Source organism: Mesoplodon bidens, assembly GCF_964165515.1.
Source record: "Mesoplodon bidens genome assembly, chromosome: 8".
Classification (NCBI taxonomy): Eukaryota; Metazoa; Chordata; class Mammalia; order Artiodactyla; family Ziphiidae; genus Mesoplodon; species Mesoplodon bidens.
The window spans coordinates 67,337,041-67,360,387 of record NC_138165.1 but is presented as its reverse complement, the minus strand read 5'-3'; the positions used below and the strand labels follow the sequence as shown (position 1 = coordinate 67,360,387).

Here is a 23,347-nt window from a genome sequence, read left to right as displayed (position 1 = left end):
TGAATTATATATATTTATTTTCTGTTCTATCCAGGGATAGATATTATTCAGTGGGCTATTACTGTGTGTGCTTGGTTTATCATAAAGAATAGAAAATTTGTAATTTTCTTCTCAAAATAAAATTTAGTATCAAGTATAAGCTTAAATTATCAAAGGGTATATCAAAAACTCTTAATATTCTCATTACCCTGAAAACTTACTATTGCTGTTTGCATCAGTGTTATCTTAGAACAAGGAACTAATGTTTTACTTTCTCAAAATGACGTTTTCATCCTTTCTAGTTAAACAAAATAAGAGATTTATCTTTGAATCTCTTTATACTAGGAAACATGTAAATAAAACTATAAACAGAATATAAGGTACGAGAAGAGTTAAGGGATCTGAAATAAATGAAATATGAGGAGAATGAGAGGTACAAAAATGTGGGAGAAGATGAAACGTGTAACGTGTATAGCAGACAGCTGTATGTCAGATCTTCCCACTAGAAGACAAGGGAATACTGAGGAAGTGCTTGATATTTTTGGATTAAAATACTTTCTCTCATGTTAATCTAGATCTTCATGCAGTAGAGTGTAATGGATAAAATAAAGACTCTACCTGGGTTCTAATCCCCTCTCTACCATTTGGTCTTGGGCAAGTTTACTTTACTACTTTCTGCCTAAGCTTTCTCATCTGTAAACTGAGTTTCCTATCTCAAAATATCCCTGTGAGGATTAGATATGTTCATTTGTAAGGACAGCTTAAAACGGTGCCTGACACTAAACAACATGTAAGTGTTAACCATAATAATTCATATTATTAAAGTTGCTAGGACTGCCATGGCAGATTTTTAATTCTCAGGAGTTTAGAAAACTCTACTCAAGAATGGGAAGATAGAAGGGAGAAGCACATAAACTCAAGCAAGTAGATTCTCCAGTAGAATTTCAGGTTCATAGTCCTAATTAAGTTAAATTTTACATAGGACAAGTCACCTAAAATATTTTTGGGATAGGCTAATTAAATGATATAAGGGATATAAACTTGCTTTAAAAAAGTCACTCTCTACTGAAATGTAAGTGCACTTTTTTATTATAGTTATTGTTATCTATTTTCTTTTAAAATAATTAACCAACAAATGTATTTCTAGTATATCTATTATTAGAGTTTATTCAAAATGATTTTTAAAGAAAGAAGGTCTGCTTATTTTATAGTCATTAGCAAGTAAAATGTTTGAACTCTGAACTATCCTTAAACAGCAAAATATTTATTCATCATACCAGGTCAGGATTAGCAAATAATTTTATCAATGAATCAAAGTAAACAATGCTATTTAAGCAACTAACAAAATTCTGAAAAAAAAAAAAAAACTCCCACAGAAGTATCAAATGATTTTCCTAATTGAAAGTACTAGCCAGCATTCGGCCTTTTATAAATTTTATTATGAGACTTTAATTAAGCTGTGTTATCTCTTGATAATCACAAAAAAAGAAAATAGCCTAAAGATGACGTGAGAGTTTTAATTGCCCCGTCACATCATCCAGTAAGTGTTAATGGACTTGTTTAATATTCTGAAATTGGGTGGAAAAAAACAGAAGAACATGCAAATATGTTCTGTTCTCACAGCATGACCCTTGATATGTAAAGTAGATTTAAGAGTAAAGCTCTAATTTTGCATTCCAGAAACATAAATACCACTTCAGTCCTACAAAATTAGTAAAATTTTTGCAGGAATGTTATGTCTAATCACCTTACATAAGGCGACCTGGCATTACTGATGATCACTTACATAAAAGGATCAATTTCTATGTCCTTTAAATTGCTCATTCACTGACATGGTTTTCAAAATCAAGTGAAAAATGCTTTCAATCCAAATGTATTTCCTATTTTATGTCCAAAAGTAGAAGTTTTTCCCCTGATTTATCCAATGGCTACTTAACCCAACTGAGGATGTGCAATCCATATCCCCATACATATTTCAAGATATTTTATGAAATACCTGGCTCAGGTGGTATAATTCTTTATTCACTCACAAGTCTTTTTTCCTCCTAAGTCAAAAGATACCCAATCCTTGAAATCAATTACTTATTTTTAAAAACATTGTGCTATGAAAAATCTTATTTTAGGTATATTTTATGTGCTAAAATTTACCAAAAAATGCTTTTTCCCCCTCTCTATAAAAGTAGTATATGCTCATTGGACCCACTATATTTTAAAAATGTTAGAAAGAATAAAATTAAAGTCACCAAGGAATAACCACTGCTAACATTTAGATGCATTTACTTTTAGTGTTTAATATTAAAGGTTGCCAGGTATACACAGTGTTGAGATCTACTGTAAAGACAGTTGTGTGTCCCAGTTTCACTCTTTTCACTTTCTTTCTTTTTGCATTTCATAATGGTTACTCCCTCAGTGGCACCCCACTACATTCAGGATAATATCCAACTCCTTACACGTTCCCTTATCATCTGTCCCATTGAAACTCTTCACCATCCTTTCCCCTCTCCACCTCTTGCCAGCCCCGTCTACTCTTTGCTCCAGCTGAACTGAACTATTGATACTTTCAGTTCTTCCAATGAACTATGCTTCCTCACAAATGCTGAGAGGGTCCATTATACATCCCTTTCCTTCTGCTGAGCATCCACCCTCAGCTAGACATTTCCTTCAGGTAGGCTTCTCTAACATACCCCACGTACAGGCCCAGGGACCCTGCTAGGAATACCAAGGGTATCATGTACCCTCCCTGGAGTGAGTTAAACACCATCTCCCCAAAATTCATGTTCCCTCAGAACCTCAGCGTGTGACCTTATTTGGAAATAGGGTCTTTATAGATACAATTAGTTCCGGATCTTGAGGTAAAATCATTCCAGATTTAGGATAGGCCCTAAATCCAATGACTGGTATTTTTAGAAGAAGAAGAGAGGACACACCCAGAGACACACAGGGAAGAAGGCCACGTGAAGATGGAGCCAGAGATTGGAGTTAGGCTGCCACCCGCCAAGAAAGACCATCACCACCAGAAGCTGAAAGAAACGAAGCAGGATCCTCCCCTAGAGTCTTTGGAGGACACGTGACCCTGCTGACACTTAGGTTTCAGACTTCTACCCTCTAGAATTTTTGTTGTTTAAGGCCACCCAGTTTGTGGCTCTTTGTTACTGTAGCCCTAGGAAACTAATACAGCTCCCATTCTATACTTCCTGCAATATATTAATTGTTGCACATACTTCAATTCTCACTAGACTATAAGCTCTGTGCAAAGCCACGACTAATTCTATTCTTTATAGTTTTATTTTCACTGCTTAGGACAGCACTTGGCACATGACAGACAATAAACATATGTATAAAAAAAAGAAAAAATAAATTTTTGAAACCTGAGCAATGCTATTATTTAATCTATGTTAATTTTACTGGTAAAATCTTTATTATTTGAGCTTTTTGCCACTAGAGTTTGATGGCTTTCAAATGACAGTTCCAAAGAAGGGTTTTAGAAACATCTACTGTTTTTACTTACCCTACATAGACTTCCCAACCTGGTCCCAAAACGTTGAAATTCTTTTGGGGAACCTACCTTCTCCACATGCTGGCAGTCTCAGGAGAATTGTTAATCAAGTGCCATGGTTCCTGGCTGAGGGCAAATGATTGAGACCCAGCCATGCACACTGGCTTTGTGAATGTGTGAGAAACAGCATTAAATCACAGTATTGGTCCAGATTTAGCTCCATGGCAGTACTCTTCACAGTCTCTCTCCACTTGCTGCTTTCTGGATCCCCGGAAATGCTCTGGCTGCTGTCTTTCCTGAGAACTTTTTTTTTCTGATTACCCTCTAATTCTATGAGCTACCTCATATACTTTCAACAAAATGCTTTTTTTTTTGCTTAAAGTACTAAGAACTAGTTTCTGTTACTTGCAAACTAAGAACTGTAATTGATAGAGACTCTTCAAATGTAGATGTGATTACTACATAACACTGCGTGTATAAATAGGTTTTGACCATCACAGATAGTCACTTGATCAAAAAGTTTCCAGTTTAGATTGTCAGGCCACTGAGCTGATGAACTATGCAATTCAAAACTCACGATTTGGGGCTTCCCTGGTGGCGCAGTGGTTGAGTCCGCCTGCCGATGCAGGGGTCACGGGTTCGTGCCCCGGTCTAGGAAGATCCCACATGCCGCGGAGCGGCTAGGCCCGTGAGCCATGGCCACTGAGCCTGCGGGTCCGGGGCCTGTGCTCCGCAACGGGAGAGGCCACAACAGTGAGAGGCCCGCGTACCGCAAAACAACAACAACAACAACACCAAAAAAAAAAAAAAACCCTCACGGCTTCCCTGGTGGCGCAGTGGTTGGGAGTCCGCCTGCCAATGCAGGGGACGCAGGTTCGTGCCCCGGTCTGGGAAGATCCCACATGCCGCAGAGCGGCTGGGCCCGTGAGCCATGGCTGCTGAGCCTGCGCATCCGGAGCCTGTGCTCCGCAGCGGGAGGGGCCACAGCAGTGAGAGGCCAGCGTACCGGAAAAAAACAAAAAACAAAAAAAACTCACGATTTACCAATTTCCTTCTCTCTTCATTCAGTGCACATAATTATGTAAATCCTATTCTTTTTCCCTCATTTATTTCTGTCTTCATGTGTAAAAAATATCTTTTTGAAAGATTTTTTTTATTTTTCACTAAACTAAATTTTCTCAATGTAAATCATGCTCTAAAAACAAAGTAAATAATTTTATAAAGAATGTTACCTCTTAGGAAACCTTTGGAGGTCAAAAACAAAAAAAACCCCAAAAAAACCCAGAATGTTACCTCTAAATAATTGAAGGCTTTGATATAATATATAATACGCTCATAGCATGAATAGTTTACACTAAAAAGCCCATAGTTTACCACTTTGCAACATACAGACTAACATACTTGATAAAAAACTACTTGCCCAGTTTTCACAATTTCATTCAAATAGCAATCATATTCATTATAATTACATATTGCATAAATATTCAAAACATTTTTCCCTTTAAATCTCTTCATTAAATGAAAATTAATGTTAACATTATACAGATAAAGATTAATTTGAATATCATTAATTATTAGAAGTTTGGTTTACACATACAGATGTACTGCATGTAAATTTTTAATGTACAACCAAAGGTCAGGGAAAGCAAAATATCTTTCTTCAATCTCTTTGAATGGCTTAAAGGTTATTTCCTTTGGTATTTAAATGCTGATCAAGCAGAATACACTTTCTGAAAAGGATTTGAATTTGCTCTCCACTGAGGGATTTCCCTAGAGGCTCTCTTCAGACAAGAGTGCCATTAGTCTTACTTATTACAACCAAAGGGGGCAAAAGAAATGATACTTCTATTTCCTTTCTGCTACTTTCTTAACACTGCACCACATTTTTGTTATCTATTTATTCTACTTCTCATTATCTTGAACAACTAACTGCATCATTCCATACACTTCTCGCCTAATATATTGTAATGTCTGTGAAGAGATGTACCTTCTAACACTCCTAAAAGCTTAAAAACACATCATAGCCTCATTCAAATCTACACTTCACTTAGAACTTTCTCTTTTTGTCATACTTTCTTGACCGTCTACTTCTTCTTCTTCTTCTACTTCTGAACATACCTTTGCCTTTATCCTACACTTAAACTGTCTAGTCTTGCTCCATTAGTAGTTCATAGTTTTCCTTTCTCTTTCATGTGTTTCCATCTTAGATGAGTCTGTACGTTTAGTCCTTTTACTGATGTTTCAGGCCTCTTCTCCTCTCTTCATCCTTCATCTCTTTCATCTTTAACTTTAGTTTATGACAGAAGAAAACCTATTCTGTGTTGGCCATTATATTAGACATTCTGCTGGGTGCTTTGGATATAAAAACAAACACCTATCTGACTCCTGGAAAAAGAGAATCCCAGACAAAGGCAAGCAAAAATAAAGAACATAATATATCTGGAAATTTTATACAATTTTATAGATCTATATTAAGGAATGATTAAAGATACAGTTTGGATTTTAGGAAGTCAAGAGGTAGATCACAAACTAGAACTTTTTCTTGAGTATGTTAATAATAATGGGAATTACATAACTCCATTTGAGTTTTCAAAAGCCACTTCGCAGGGAAAGGTTTGAAGGAAAAAAAGCTCAGAAACAGATAGACGATTTAGGGGCTATACTGCTAATTCTAGAAAGACATAATAGAAGCCCACAAACAGTAGGAGAGAGATTGAAAAGAAAGAGATAGATGATAAAAATTTAAGAAACAGAATGAAAAAGACTGGTTAATCAATTAAGGGCTATGAATATTAAGAAAAAAGTAGAAATTCAAATTAACTCTAAGTTTCCCAATTTGACTATCCAAAATTAGCAGTAATTCTAATCAGAGAGGTGGGAAATACAGAGAAAGATCATGATTTTTAAGAATGTGAGATAATGAGTCTAATGTCTGGCCTGTAGAGTTTGGTCCATCTACATAGATGTGTCAAACAAAGATCAAGCAAATAGAGGCATTCAGAAATCTGACAGAATAGATAGACTCTCAGATGGCTTCCAAACATCTCTGCCTCCTGATATTCATACCCTTTTGTGACCCCCTCCTCTTAGATGTTGGCTGGACCTAGGACTCATTCTAAAATATAGAAGACTGCAGAAGGGGTGGTATATTAGTTTCTTGTGGCTTCCATAACAAACTACCGCAAACTGGGTGACTTAAAACAACAGAATTTTATTCTCTCATAGTTTTGGAGGCCGGAAGTTTGAAATCAAGGTGTCAGAAAGACTACACTTCCTCTGAAGGCTCTAAGGGAGATTTTATTCCTGCCTTTTCAGGGCCTGGTGGTGCCAGGTGATGCTTGACTTGTGGTCGCATCACACCAGTCCTTGACCCTGTCCTCACAGGAACTTCTCCTTTGTGTATGCCTCATAGGGACACATGTTACTGGATTTAAGGTTCCTCTAGTTAATCCAGGATGTTCACACTCAAGATCCTTAATTTAATTACATCTTCCTTTGTAAGTCTTTACTCTTTTCCCAAATAATGTCACATTCACAAGAAACACAGGTTAGGACTTGAACATATCTATTTGGAGGCCATCGTTCAACTCACCACAAATGGGATGACACTGCCTAGATTTGATTATAAAGGAATGTGGTTTCCATAATGGGTGAGGCAGCCCTATAGTGAGAGGTTCTCCATGGCTGAGTCTGGAAGTGGACCCTTCAGCCATAGTTGAGCTCTGAAAGGACTGCAGCTGCAGTGGAGAGCTTGACTGCAACATCACAAGGGACCTACAGCCAGAGGCATCAGCTAAGCTGCACCCAGATTTGTAGCCCAGAGAAAACTGTGAGATAATATATAAGCACTGTTTTAAGTGGCTAAGTTTTGAAGTGATTTATCATACAGCAATAGAAAGCTAATATGGAGCTCACAAAAACGTCTAGACTAGGACAGCAATGATTAAGAGACAAGCCATGGAAATGGATTAAATTTTGCATTTAAGAAGTATTTGTGGAGTATCTATGAAACCAACATTGTGATGAGTTTTATTTAGATTTCAATTATATCTGTAATGATAAATGACGACCCAATCTTCAAGAATCATAGTCTCAGGAAATGATAGACAAAACCACAATGGATGATATGACCAAGGAATGTAAATGGTATTAAGGTACATAATATAAGGGAGAAAGATCTGGTCCCGGTTCCAAAAATTGGGAAAGACTTTCTGGAGAAGTTGAATTCTTAACTTCCACAAACATACCTACTTATAACTATGTGTTAACAAAGTTCCCTTTCCTTCCAACAATGCAAAATTTAAGGCACCTCTAATTGGTAAGGACAATTTTCCTGTCCATTACACTAAGACGTCTATAATAAATTTATTTAAGCTCTTAGGGCAAGAACATATATCCACTTTTGTGATTGCTGGAAAGGCTAAAGCTAAATTATATATACAGTGGTTATGAATAAAATCAGGGTCCTTATTTCATATGTTTTGTTTGATGTAACTTATTTTTACTCATCATATTAGTACTTTTAAGGAAACTCATACCACTTTTCATAGTAAATAAATGGATTCTCAATTACATAAGGAATTGCAATGAAATTTTAAAATGCTATGAGTGCTCCAGCAAAGGTATGAGCAAAAAGCAGTGAGAGAGCAAAGCAAAACTAAACCTATTATTTTACCATGACAAAAATCCTACTTTTGCTTTTTTTCCCCCATACCTCTAATGCCACCAACATGCCTCTCTTGCCTAAGATAAAAGACCCTCTCCTCAACCTCCCACCACTTCTACCACTGCTGTGTTTTGTTTTGTTTTGTTTTTTGCAGTACGCGGGCCTCTCACTGTTGTGGCCTCTCCCGTTGCGGAGCACAGGCTCCGGACGCGCAGGCTCAGCAGCCATGGCTCACGGGCCCAGCCGCTCCGCGGCTTGTGGGATCTTCCCAGACCGGGGCACGAACCCGTGACCCCTGCATCGGCAGGCGGACGCTCAACCACTGCACCACCAGGGAAGCCCCCACTGCTTTTTCATTTACACTACTTTCACCCTAAAGTTTCATTGATTCCTGTTTGAATTCTTGCAAAGTTTAGAAACATTGCTTCTAGTATAACCTTGATCAGACTTGATGTCCTTGGGAAAATCACCTCAGTTGATAACCCAGTACCTGCATCTCAATGTAACTAGTTACCAATTAATCTTACCTTGAATATGATTCAATTGTTACACTGTCATGGTGTATTATATTCCTTTGATTGCCACGTATGTCTCACCCACTATACTATAAGAGCCTCAGGAGTGAGGATTATGTCTTCTTCATCTTTTTTCCTACATTTCCTACCATAGTGCCTGGCACATAGCAAGTGTTTAAACAGCTATTGATAAAAATAGCTGAAAAAAACAGAAAAGCCTAGAAATTATTCTCCCTCCCTTTGGGTTTGCTCTCTCTTCATTAGTCTATCACACAAATCACTTCCAGATTAAGCTGCTTAGAATAAAACATGGATCATCTTATTCCCCTGCAACTGTCCCTCATCATATAATGATGAAATATAAATGCTATAGTATAGGAATCCAAATCACAAGAACCTATTTGCCACTACTGTTATATCTACCATATGCTTCCAATTTCCTGAATAACCCCTGGCTTTCTCAGCTCTGTATCTTTACTCCAATTGGCTGTCCATTTAAATGTTCACCTGCCAAAATGTCTAGGTTTGTTAGGGAAACTTGGTTTTGTTAGGGAAAATTTTTGAATGAAAAAATATAAGTCAACGGGTCTATAACTCATTATCACCTTCTGGAGGTAAATTCAGCAATAAGAATAAAAAGCCTTTAAAATATTATAGTCATTGAGCCAGTGATGCTAATTTTAGTAACATTCAGCATGCAAAATGAGCACTATATATATGTATGTATATATAAATATATAAATTTATCCATAAGGATATTCTCTGAGTAATAAACCCGATCTAAAAATTTTTGTAATCATTTATGTTTATATTAACAGATAACAATGAAAAATATGAAGCATTAATTCATATTCTCAAATAGAACAAAATAGATTTGTTATAAAAATAATAAATTCAACAAAGAATACGTATATTAACCTAATGTTGTTTAAAGGAAAAAAACAACAAAACAAAAATCAAATGCTATTAAACAAACAGGTAACAGAAGTTGTTTTTAGAAAACAGCCTCATTCATGATTTCAATTTTATTTTGGTTTTATGTATTTTACCATTTCATATAATAAAACTATCTTTTTAAATAATCAGTACAAAGTAAAAACTTTTTTTATAGCTTCAACTCTTTTTTCCAAATGGTATTAAGTATATAAACAAGCAATCACTTATTCTTACCTGGGTAGGTATGTTCAAATATAGTTGAAGGAATATGCAGACACTTGACTTTCAATCATACAGTTCCCATCTGAATTTGCCTTCAATTACTTTCTCTCTTGTGTATATCAGATGAAATTACACATAACTAAAAATAAAATTAAAATTGGACTCAGTAGAATTAATCAATAATTATATTTATGTGTATTTTAATTTAGTTATTACAATGCATATTCTAAAATTCCAATTACGTTTCTTGTGAAAGTTCAAGAAAGTTACCCAGTAACGGAAAACAATGGTAAAGCATGTAATTTTTTTGAAAAGGTAGAGTAACAGATTGTTAGATAAGGGCAAATAGTAGGATTGCTAGATAATGAGTTAAATGTTTTAACTCATGGATACGTTACTATTAAAGAACAGTGATGGGGCTTGCCTGGTGGCACAGTGGTTGAGAGTCCGCCTGTCGATGCAGGGGACACGGGTTCGTGCCCCAGTCTGGGAAGATCCCACATGCCGCAGAGCGGCTGGGCCCGTGAGCCATGGCCGCTGGGCCTATGTGTCCGGAGCCTGTGCCCCGCAACGGGAGGGGCCACAGCGGTGAGAGGCCCGCGTACCGCAAAAAAAAAAAAAAAAGAACAGTGATGGTTGGTTGACCATATACCCCCTTTCTCCCTCAGGATGTACGACAACTAGGCTCAGCTGTCTCCTTCACTTATTAGCTAATTAGACTAACCAAGCACATACTCTGTCCTGAATTAAGAAGGTGAAACAGAATTTTAGAAAGCACTGATCTATTTTAACTTTCATTCCACTTCAACTGCTATGGAGAAACATTTAGGTAGCTCATCCTTCTATTTATTCTCATGCTATAACTAGAACAGACACAGAGGCTAGTTAAGATTCTTATATTTTTATTCCAAGCCACAAAAGGAAAAAGTCCTTCCAGATGCAACAGCACAAATTATGCCTTCCCTTAATTCCATCATTTCAAATGGACCTCTGAACATAAATTCAAAAGCAGCAAAAAAAATTCATAGTATAGTATTTCTTCTTGCCAAGACAGCAAAAATATGCTTTTTTTTTTTTTGAGGGGGAGGAGGAGCACAAGTACAAAAACATTTAACTCTTTTGTTGTGTCTCCCTCCATAACTCTGATACAGACCATTGGTAAAGCCAGACCTGTATTTTTTTTTTTTTTTATGTGGGCCTCTCACTGTTGTGGCCTCTCCCGTTGTGGAGCACAGCCTCCAGACGCACAGGCTCAGCGGCCATGGCTCACAGGCCCAGCCGCTCCGCGGCATGTGGGATCTTCCCGGACCAGGGCACGAACCCGCATCCCCTGCATCGGCAGGCGGACTCTCAACCACTGCGCCACCAGGGAAGCCCATGGTATTCTCTTAGCATTGACTCCTAGGGTATATATAAATGATACAATTCATCTTATTTTTCCTCAAAATGTAAAGGCTGCATTATCACCTACTTCCAGCTTTAGAAATAGATCTGTTCATCCTGGAGAGGAAATTTCAAACATGGCACAACTAAAAGGTAGTCATGAAACTGTGCCATGATTTCCAAAGTGATTAACCAGATAATTTTTTTCTCTTTTGTCTGCTTGGGGAAGGGGGAGAAAAAGGAGACAAAATTAGTTCTTTTTTAGTGTAATGGTTATTTCCTTATTTATTTTGTGCAAATGTTGGTCTAATGGAATGAAATAAGAAAGAAATCACCCAAGATAACATAAGTAACTTTGCTTAAAAAAAAAACTGTTAAAAAAAAATCCCATTCCAAACAGTATAGCAAAGTAAATATTTTCCTTAAATGGTTGACTCAACTTATCCCCACAGCTTTCATTTCTATCTCAGATTGACTGAAATCCATTTTTACTGTGGAAAATACTTTTCAACCTAGAATATTTTATGCAATGTGACAGCATAAAGAAGAGTACAAAAATACCCACATCAAAAAACATGAACTTGTGCCTACTTCTATCTTTCTTCTTGCAGGAAAGTGACATATACTCTGAAGTGGATGTATTATTCCACTGTCTGATATGATTAGATTTGGTCATTTAAAGAGCACTTTAAATATTCCTGCAAAAAATTAGATATGCTTATGAGCTGCTCTTTTGAACATATTTTTATTTTAAAATATAAAATCTTGATTTCCAATGTGAATGATTCTTAAAATTTTAGTATGAACATAACACACTCAATTTTATACTGTTTTGCCACCATTTATTACGTACTATGAAATTTGAAGAGGTACATGAAATTAAATGAAGCCAACCATTTCTTTACCAAAACCTTCATTTTTTCCAACAGTATTAGTTTAAGAAAACCATTATGAACATTGCAATATGACTAGATGCCTCTATTTGTTAATGCAACACTTGTATCTTTAAATATTCCACACCCAACAAAACCAACCTAAACAAAGAAGCCAGGTTTAAAGGTATTTTTACTTGTCTTCTTCCTTAAGAAGATGGAACCTGTGAACCATCAGTTTAGAAGTTGTCCAATGAAGAAATTGGTTGGCAGAGGGAACATCATAAGCAAAGGTATAGTAACAAGAAAGAACATGCCACCTTTAAGGACAGGCAAGTGGTCAGGTACATATGATTTGAAAATAGAATGCTTATGAAACTATTTTATAAGAAATTTTTGCAGTAAGGTAAGGCCATATCAAGAAGCCTCCTGAATGCCATGCTAAAATTTGGATTTTTTCCTAGAGGTGACATGAGTATGATAAAACAGGGAAGTGGTGCAAGAAAATGTATTTTAGGTCGACCATATGGTAAATGTGGCTCTGAAGAGACCATGAAAGGGAGAAGGTGAGACAAGTAAATTGTTTCTTAGAAATTTGTGTATATTTGTTAATTGACAATGCAAAATAGAAATAGACTCAAGGCATTCATATTTGTAAGATGTAAAAGGGGAATGGTGCTTGGGATTTAATTTAGGTAAGAAGAGAGCAAGACCAAGACAACCCTGATCCAGGCCTTTCCTATTCTCAGAGATGTCAGTCTGAACCAAGAATTGACATCATTCCTTTTTCGTTCCATGTGCATTTTAAGTTCTCCACTCTCAGAATGGTGAAGAGAAAAGTGACAGAGGATGAGACATGACAAACTAATTCAGAATTAATATCAATTTTAAATTCACCAATTTGAAAACAAATTAAATCTAGTTCATTCTTCTACATTTGACATGAAACTTTTAGCAGTGCTTTGAAGCTGTCACCAGCAGGAAATTTTCCTAATTAGAAGAAGTAGGAGAACAATTATCAAGTCATTCACTCTTTCTGCTGCAATCAATGGAAAACCCAAGCAACTTTCTGTGAAACTTTTGGTTATTATATTTTTCAGTATAAATAGGTTAAGGTAAAGTCTTTGTTCTTTTTAACATTAACTCTTCACAAACTCGGACCTCTCAAATATTTAGAGCTTTTTATGTAAAACACAGCATAGGCACTAAGATGGATTCGAAGTAGTGACAACTGGCCACAGACTAAAAATTTACTTGAGTTAATGAATGACGTATGGCAGAGTGAAATTCATACCAGGGTGTAGTAACTTTTTAATGCAATGGGAATTTGAAGAGGAAAATAAAGCTGACCAGGGAAAAGAACGGAAATCTCAGCAATGTCTGGAGGAAAGAGGGGGGAAAAGAAAAAGAAAGAGCAAGAAAACCAGAGCAAAAACAAGAGTGAGAGCTAAAGGAGAAAGAGCATTTCTCCTTCAATCTGTAATCAAGAGTTCTGGGATTTACTCTTATTGAGTCAATCAATCACTAGGGGTATAGAATCAATGTAGGGCTTAGGCCATTCAAGATACCAATAAGGTCAGTTCTCCTTAGCCACATGGCTACTACACATGATGAAAGACGAGTTCCACCAAGGAAAAGCTGGTCTATTATAAACACAGTGGTAGGGAAATTAACAAATAAGCACTAACTATACATTACATACATGTGGAACGAATTAAATGAGATAATCCACAGACAGTGCCCAGCACATTAAAAAAAAAGGACTTAGTAATTCAAGACAATTATTTTTACTTATGATGAATTGTTCAAAAGTTCCACACCTTCATACTATAAATAGAACTGTAATACATATCTTCATACATAAATATTTGTGCTCATCTCATTATTCCTTTATTATGGCTTCCTAGAAGTTAAATTACTAGGTGAAAAAGTACTTGATCTTTTTTTTTTTTTTTTTTTTTTTTTGCAGTATGCGGGCCTCTCACTGATATGGCCTCTCCCATTGCAGAGCACAGGCTCTGGACGCTCAGGCTCAGTGGCCATGGCTCACGGGCCCAGCCGTTCTGCAGCATGTGGGATCTTCCCAGACCGGGGCACGAACCCGCGTCCGCTGCATCGGCAGGTGGACCCTCAACCACTGAGCCACCAGGGAAGCCCAGTACTTGATCTTTGAAGTATTTTCTTACATACCACCAAGACGCTTTCTAGAAAGATATACCAAAATAGACTTCCCACCAATGGCAGAGATAATGTTAATTTCAAATCACCCTTTCCAGCAATGATCTTTTTTCTCATCTTTTGATAATTTAATTGTCAAAAAATTGTCTCTTTTTCTGAAATGTGCACTTCTTTAACTGCAAGTGAAGTACAACTTTTCTGTGTTTAATTTATTAAATAATTTATAATTTTTACTTTCCTTTTGGTGTGCTTTTTATTTTTATGTTTTAATGAGGTTTTTTGAGACTTTGATTCAAACATTATGTCTCAGGACCTTTGAACATTTTATTACTTCTGCCTGCCTTCATTGCTCTTCTCTCAGATAACTATATTCATTTCCTCAACTCCTCCACTGAATTAGGAAAGACTGGTTTTTATTTTAGAGTTTCCCTTAATGTCAGTTACATATTTTAAACACAAAATCATGTAAGTTGCTAATCCTTAAATTAAGACCTTAGCTATGAATTGACACAAAGGTTTTAAAGCAACTAAGTCATTATCAAAAGTGTCAAAATTTTTATTTAGTTAATTGTTAAAATTTTATTTGTCTAATATATTTTGGATTTAATTAGGTTCAATTTTTTGAATTAGTCATATTTAGTTTATCTTCTAACACTAAGACTACTTCTAAAACACTGCAAATACAAATTTCAGCACCAAGTTATTTAGGAACAGAATTTTTCCCAAGTATTCCCCATTTTTTAGATACCTTCTCTCCTTCTTTCATTACATCTCCCTTCCTTCCTGACTTCTTTCTTTCCACTCTTCTTTCCTTCCTTTCTTCATCTCAGAAGATGAAAATCATGAACCACTATTCTTTAGTATAGTATTTTAATACATTAAAAACATATTCAGGGGGGCTTCCTTGGTGGTGCAGTGGTTGAGAATCTGCCTGCCAATGCAGGGGACATGGGTTCGAGCCCTGGTCTGGGATCCCACATGCCGCGGAGCAACTGGGCCCGTGCACCACAACTACTGAGCCTGCGCTCTAGAGCCCACGAGCCACAGCTACTGAGCCTGCGCGTCTGGAGCCGGTGCTCTGCAACAAGAGCGGCCACGATAGTGAGAGGCTAGCGCACCGCGATAAAGAGTGGCCCCCTCTCGCCGCAACTAGAGAAAGCCCTCGCACAGAAACGAAGACCCAACACAGCCAAAAATAAACAAATAAATTTATTTTAAAAATTAAAAAAAAAAAAAACATATTCAGGGGACTTCCCTGGTGGCGCAATGCTTAAGAATCCGCCTGCCAATGCCGGGGACATGGGCTCGATCCCTGGTCCGGGAAGATCCCACATGCCACGGAGCAACTAAGCCTGTGCGCCACAACTACTGAGCCTGTGCTCTAGAGCCCACGAGCCACAGCTACTGAGCCCGTGCGCCTAGAGCCTGTGCTCCGCAACAAGAGAAGCCACCGCAGTGAAAAGCCCTCGCACCACAACGAAGAGAAGCCCCTGCTCGCCGCAACTAGACAAAGCCCGTGCGCAGAAACGAAGACCCAAGGCAGCCAAAAAATAAATCAAGTAATTAGATAAATTTGAAAAAAAAATATTAAGGTAATTAACAAAAAATTTATAAAACACCTACTCTAAAAGCCACGCTTAATTTTTAAAAGACCTTCTATTGCTACCAAAAACTGTAAAAATGTATAAATATATTTCAGTGTGTATGCAAATAGAGCACCTATTCAATACAGGCTCTTATTAAGCATTTTTGTAAATAGTCCTATAATAGAAGCTATTCAAATGAAGGGAATCAAGAAACTGTGGTTGATTCCTCAATGAAAAATTAGACCAGAAAGCACTCATTAACTTGGATTACATAAAAAGTCATTAGTTTAATTTTTCCAGTCCTGTGGAGTTTAATTTTATTCATGTTAATATCCATGAAATGAGTAATGTATTTAAAGGCAAATTTCAGCGAGCTGTAATTCAGTGTTCCAGTTTCCCACAGTTAAGGAAAGGTGGGGAGAAGAGTTATACTAATCCTTGTCTCTATTCTAAATTGAGTGCAATATCATCCATAATTGGATATAATTAACTTAAATTATACAAACATTATTTGATAAAATCTGCAATACCTCCTACAGCAATATAATTCAGCACAAAAAAAGGTGTATAAAAGAATCTACTGTTAACCAAATAATTATTATTTTACAGATGAGAAAGTCTCAGAAACGCTATGATCACATGATTGGTATGATTGGTTATGTTCCAAGGCCTTTCTTCAGCAATCAAACATTTTCAACATCGAGGTTTTGCAATCATTCTTTATGTTACTCTATCACAAAATATTAGTATACCAATTTAAACTACTGCTCTTTTGCTCAATGGGACTTATATATAATGGTGCACATTTCACTCTTAATTTAATTTAATATATACATACACTGTGCTTTGCTGTCACCACCACCTCTCACCAAAACAAAAACAATGACAAAACAAAATACATTCTCATGATAGCACCCTGGGTTTCCCTTGCAGACCTGCACTTCTTTCCTCCGTCCTGGTAGTTATGTTTGCCTGAGGGTGATTCTAGGTCCAGGACTGGCCAATAAACACACCATAATCCTAGACATAATTATTCGTTTCAGGAATGGAAAGTTGGACTAAGTTAAAAGAAAGAAAATCAAATCAACCCTTTTCAAAAACTATTTAGAAAGAAACAATCCCTATTCACTTGAGTTGACTAACTGGGGAATTGAAAGTCTAGTGGCTATTTTGTCTTCAGGATTCCTGCCCTAAAATGAATCCAACTCAGTGGAAAACAAAGCTATGAGAGTGAGTGCCTGGATTCAGCCATGTCTGAAGCATCACTATAGAACTTTCAATTATGATAACCAATACATATTTTGTTTTGCTTAACTGAGTTTTAATTGGTTTTCTGTCAAGTACAACCAAATAATCACTCTCAAATATGTTATTTACTAATGTGTAATACACATTTTGTTGAATTTGTATGTGACTTTTGCTAAATTGAGCTCACAGTATAAAATAATAATGGGCCAGAATGATTGATATATTAAAAACAATAAAAATTTTCTATAAAATTGTTATTCAGCAACTCTTTTGGTGTTTTGAAGGTATCTGTTGTTGTTGGAAGCTGAAAAGGGACATGATGTGCCTGCAGTAGATTTTTCAGAATTAGGAGGGCAAAACATATACTTTAAAATGTTTGTGGGCTTCCCTGGTGGCACAGTTGTTGAGAGTCCACCTGCCAATGCGGGGGACACGGGTTCGTGCCCTGGTCCGGGGGGACCCCGCATGCCTCGGAGCAGCTGGGCCCGTGAGCCATGGCCACTGAGCCTGCGCGTCCGGAGGCTGTGCTCCGCAATGGGAGAGACCGCAGCAGTGAGAGGCCAGCGTACCGCAAAAAAAAAAGTTTGTGTTTTCTTAGAAAATCATACAATATAGCCTTTCATTAAATTTAGTTTGGAGTAGGACATTAATCACATCTTCACTTCTGTTGAAGACAGTATAAATGTGATTGGTTTAAACAATTATAAATAAACAGATTCGGGATAAATGTGAACAACTTAATAAATCTGATATGCAATAAGAAATGTGGAGCTTTACTAATTAAAAAATTACACAAGATGAATAATATCTCTTCCTTCCTGAAGAATTAATATTATGGTTTATGTGAAAGAAAATAAAAAACTGATTGGCAACTGAATAGAATTATTCCAACCTGATTATACTCTAATAAGGTACTTTCTTATTTCTTTGAAGCTTTTCAGAAAGACACTAGCTAAGTAAATCTTTTGTGCCTTACTAACTGGTCTAGAAGTTCCTAAAGCAACTATCTGCTTTGACACCTGGACCTTTTATAGACTTTCACTGTCTGATAAGGATTTGATAGCAACTGTGTGGTATCTGAATGACCTATATATATAAAAAAAAAAAAAACACTTGAACTATCAGTGCTTATAGAACTGGAAAAATAAACTTTATTTTATAAAAGACCTAAGGATATATAAGATACCTGGGTCTACAATTTCACAATTTCATTTTTAAGTCTGGGTGTACAAGATATAAGGCACCAAAAAGTTCTCCCCAAATATTAGCTATAAAGAAATAAAAGTTTCACTTACTGAAGTTCATTTTTCTTCATTGTTCCTTTGTTAAGAAAAAAAAATTATGGCCATTTTCCTTTTTTCTTAAATAGGTTTAAATATACTATCTAAACATGCATTGCTACCCAAAGGCACCTGATTCTTTTCTAGAATCTTCTCTCCATTTTACCCCCTCTTTTTAGACCTAAGCTCCATCTCAAACAGAATTCAACAAACTATAATCACCAAAGAAAGAAGTCATAGATTACAAATATATATTTGAATCATTCTTTCCCCTGACCTCTCAGGATAGAGAATGTGCTATAAAATAAATATATAAAACACTTACAATAAAAAAGCATTACATTTACCCAAGCTATAAACATCTTACTCTTCAGCCTTCTCTGTTACACATTTTCCTCACCAGAAGAGAGACATTTCTATCTTGACTTGACAAAAGACAAAAAATATCTCAAACTCTTTCAGTTATTCTTCAGTTACTCTGTGATAAATGAAGATAGCTTCCTATTTGTGAGCAAAGAAGATTGCAATCATCTCATCTGAGCCTAATCTCCTGAGGCACAAGGTCTCAAAACCCAATGATATAATTTAGCATAGATACAGCAAGCGTTTTCTTGGTTCACAGATTTATGGGAATAGTAAGAGGTGTGGAAATGTCAACATAATTAGGTCAAGTCTAATTTTATTTGACAATTAAATATTTTATAGGTAAGTTAGGTCAAAGTAACCTACAGAGCAGTTGTAACAAGATGCCTAAAGCACTTATCCTCCCTCTCTCCTGGGGTATTTGCAAAGGAGTTATGTATGAAAGCACTTTCAAAACTGGAAAGGACTATACAAAGAGCAGATCATATTACTAAGCCAAAAAAGATGCATTCCAAACCTAAGCGTCCATAGACAGATGAATGGATAAAGAAGATGTGGCACATATATACAATGGAATATTACTCAGCCATAAAAAGAAATGAAATTAAGTTATTTGTAGTGAGGTGGATGGACCTAGAGTCTGTCATACAGAGTGAAGTAAGTCAGAAAGAGGAAAACAAATACCATATGCTAACACATATATATGGAATCTAAAAAAAAAAACAAAAAACCGGTTCTGAAGAATCTAGGGGCAGGACAGGAATAAAGATACAGACATAAGAGGATGGACTTGAGGAAACAGGGAGGGGGAAGGGTAAGCTGGGAAGAAGTGAGAGAGTGGCATGGACATATATACACTACCAAATGTAAAACCGATAGCTAGTGGGAAGCAGCTGTATAGCACAAGGAGATCAGCTCGGTGCTTTGTGTCCACCTAGAGGGGTGGGATAGAGAGGGTGGGAGGGAGACGCAAGAGGGAGGGGATATGGGATATATGTATACGTATAGCTGATTCACTTTGTTATACAGCAGAAACTAACACACCATTGTAAAGCAATTATACTCCAATAAAGATGTTTTAAAAAAAAGATGTATTCCATGAGCATTTATGACTTGTGCTGAAAAGGTAAAATTTACAGCCAAATTTCCCTTTTCTAACAAGTGATATCAGAGTCCACACATGCATGCAGACTTTCGCAAAGACATGTCATTAGAATTCAACACTGAGCCACAGAAAACAGAAAAACATGTAATACCAACTATGCCTAATTTCCAAACTGTGAGTAGTTAAAAGAAGTAGGGCTTCCCTGGTGGTGCAGTGGTTAAGAATCTGCCTGCCAATGAAGGACACACGGGTTCGAGCCCTGGTCCAGGAAGATCCCACATGCTGCGGAGCAACTAAGCCCGTGTGCCACAACTACTGAGCCTGCGCTCTAGAGCCCATGAGCCACAACTACTGAGTCCACGTGCCACAACTACTGAAGCCCACGTGCCTAGAGCCTGTGCTCCGCAACAAGAGAAGCCACCACAATGAGAAGCTCACGCCCCACAATGAAGAGTAGCCCCGACTCACAGCAAACAGGGAAAAGCCCGCACGCAGCAACGAAGACCCAACGCAGCCAAAATTAATTAATTAATTAGTTAATTAATTAATTTAATTTAATAAAACAACCCACTTTATTTTTAAAAAGTAAATGATTAAAGAGCAGTCTATAATGTTCTGAATCTATTCTTGTGAGGAAAGTAATAGTATTAGCCATAGCAGGTCACTCCTCTGGAGCACTCATGACTAGATAAAACTGGGCAAACCAGTCATCTCTTTGCTATGCATGAAAGCATTTAAAATCAAATCAGTACAGTACATTCTTTTAGGCAATGAAGACTTCATTTAATATTGACAAAGATATTACCAAGAGCACATCCTCCTAATGTTTTACTGTAATGACTCAACAGCAAAAGAGGTGAAATTACAGAAACAAAAACCTTCCAATTTAGATTGAGGCAAAGAGGAAACAATGTGCAAGGTACCTGTTTAAAAGATTTACCTGCCTCCAAAATATGACTGAAAGCTAGTTCTCTAATTTATAATAATCAGACTATGATGTTATAAAGATATTCTTTCCTCATGTCCTCCCCCAGTTTTATTCATCCAATGAACATTTATTAAATACCTGCTCAGTGTTCTGCACTCGGGATACAGATGAGGAAATGGAGCTTCGAATCTAGTAGAGGAATCAGACATGTAAGCATATTATAGCTTGTTATTATAAAAGCAAAATTAGATGTCATCTTATTAGGAGCTTGCATCTAACTTAATTCTTAATTTCTAAATAGTAATCTATTTAAAGTAGGTGAGCCACTGATGATGATTCATCTTTTAGGTTCTTCTAACTTTTCAAAATGTTTTCACTGTTATAACATTTTATTTTCAAAATAACCCCGCCCATATGTAGGGCTGTGTTTCCTTATTTTTCCAAAAAGAAAATCAATTCAGTCAATATTGAGCGATGAATTACAAGCATCAGAACCAAGACACCGAAACTCAGTAATTCTACTTTCTATTCACAACTAGAGGATAACACATCTAGTTTTCAAGCTAAAATCCTGTGTACTAATTGTCATTTTATTTCACACATTTTTGGTGAACTCTAAATTTTTATTAATAATACTGGAAAAGAAAATCCCTCACCCATTGTAGCTAAAGCATGCTTTTGTGAGAAAATTATTCTAAACTATGAATTGCTTATTATCAATGAAATAACGATGAAATTTATTTTTTGTCTATTAGAACCTGACAAGAAGACCTTTTACAGAAGAAAACAAGACACAGTGTGAAGTCTGAAAGAATATACCAGGTGCTTGTACACAATGAAAAGTGCTGCCTAATCAAGGAAACCATACTTTTCAACCTATTTACATCTTGCCAGCTGGATTATAAGTACAGCAATCACAGGTTTACTGTCTATCTAAATTAGATAAAAACTGCATCACTGGTCTTCCCTGGTGGCTCAGTGGTTGAGAGTCCGCCTGCCGATGCAGGGGACACAGGTTCGTGCCCCGGTCCGGGAGGATCCCACATGCCGCGGAGCGGCTGGGCCCGTGAGCCATGGCCGCTGGCCCTGCGCGTCCGGAGCCTGTGCTCCGCAACGGGAGAGGCCACAACAGTGAGAGGCCCGCATACCGCAAAACAAAAAAAAAAAAAAAAAAAACTGCACCACTTTCTTTGTGCTTGGTACATGCTCAATAGATATATGGGAAAGATTTGGGGGAGAAACAGCCAAAAGACTGATAGAAGAGAGAAAAGTCTTATGAATAGGTTATCAAGTTCCACCTTGCCAAAAATCAAACAAATAAAAAAACTAACAATAATAAAACCACACACATACGCGCACACACACACACACACACACACACACACAAACAGAAGCAATACATACATTTAAAAGCATTTAAAGACAGCCTCCTCTCACATTTTAAAAATTCTGACTCTGCTTTTCTTTTTTTTTTTTTTAACATCTTTATTGGAGTATAATTGCTTTACAATGGTGTGTTAGTTTCCGCTTTATAACAAAGTGAATCAGCTTTACATATACGTATATCCCCATACTTCTTCCCTCTTGTATCTCCCTCCCTCCCACCCTCCCTATCCCACCCCTCTAGGTGGTCACAAAGCACGGAGCTGATCTCCCCTGTGCTATGTGGCTGCTTCCCACTAGCTATCAGTTTTACATTTGGTAGTTTATATATGTACATGCCACTCAATGGAATATTACTCAGCCATAAAAAGAAACGAAGTTGAGTTATCTGTAGTGACTCTGCTTTTTGCCAGTGTTACCTGTGTACTATTTGAGTATCTGCTCAGGGACTTTATCCAAGATAGAGACAACACTCTGAGATGCAATCTTTATCACTTTTTAAAACTGAAAGAGCCTTATCTACTTACAGATGTCTCCATTATCAAATAAGTTTAACTCTCTTTAGAAGCTGTTTATATATTTTAAGCCCCACCTATCAGTTGAAATAACCCATAAAGTAGTAAATGAAAATTAAGTTGGAAAGAAAAATTTGTGAATTAAATGAGGGTGATAAAATATGCAATGTGAGTCAAGGAAGGCCTCTAAAACTAAGTGAGGAACAATTATTTCTCATCTGTTGATTGTTTCATCAAAGCCAAAATACATGGAGGGCCAAGGATGAGCAGGTCACTGGGCTAGTGTTTTGGGTTCTCTAACCACTGCACTCCTTGTGCCAAAATAATTTCTCACTATATGCAAACTGGCCATCTGTTTCTCCCAAAATGCCTGCGGTGCCAATAAATCCCATCTATAAGGGTCCTGCCCTCATCCTCCTGCTAAGAGATTAACCTGCCAGGAAGCACTTGGCATAACCCTTCGCCTCTGAGGAGACCAGAGTGAGCACCTGAGCTAAGACTACATCATCTAAGGCTTAAGCGGGGACCTCGTGCAAAAGCTCCACCTAAACAAAGTAACAGTGTGTTCCCTGAACCAAGGACATGTTCTAGATTCTGAACTCTGACATGGAAGAGAATCAGAATACTGGGGGCAGAAAAATAAGAAGCAGGGAGAAAATGCTTAACAGATGTTCTGGGGCAGTAAAAATCAT

General features: G+C 37.0%; 1 protein-coding gene across 7 annotated transcripts in view; it reads right to left on the bottom strand.

The window, feature by feature from the left end:
* The window catches only part of GULP1 (GULP PTB domain containing engulfment adaptor 1), a 264,230-nt gene that overhangs the window by 166,215 nt on the left and 74,668 nt on the right, over positions 1 to 23,347 (bottom strand). For 6 of the 7 annotated variants that reach the window (XM_081242869.1, XM_081242868.1, XM_081242872.1 and 3 more), the window contains exon 2: positions 9,827 to 9,953. The exons of the other annotated variant lie outside the window; for it this stretch is intronic. The gene's annotated coding sequence lies outside the window, so the exon portion shown is untranslated. The remainder of the gene's footprint in view (positions 1 to 9,826; positions 9,954 to 23,347) is intronic. 7 annotated transcript variants of the gene reach the window in all.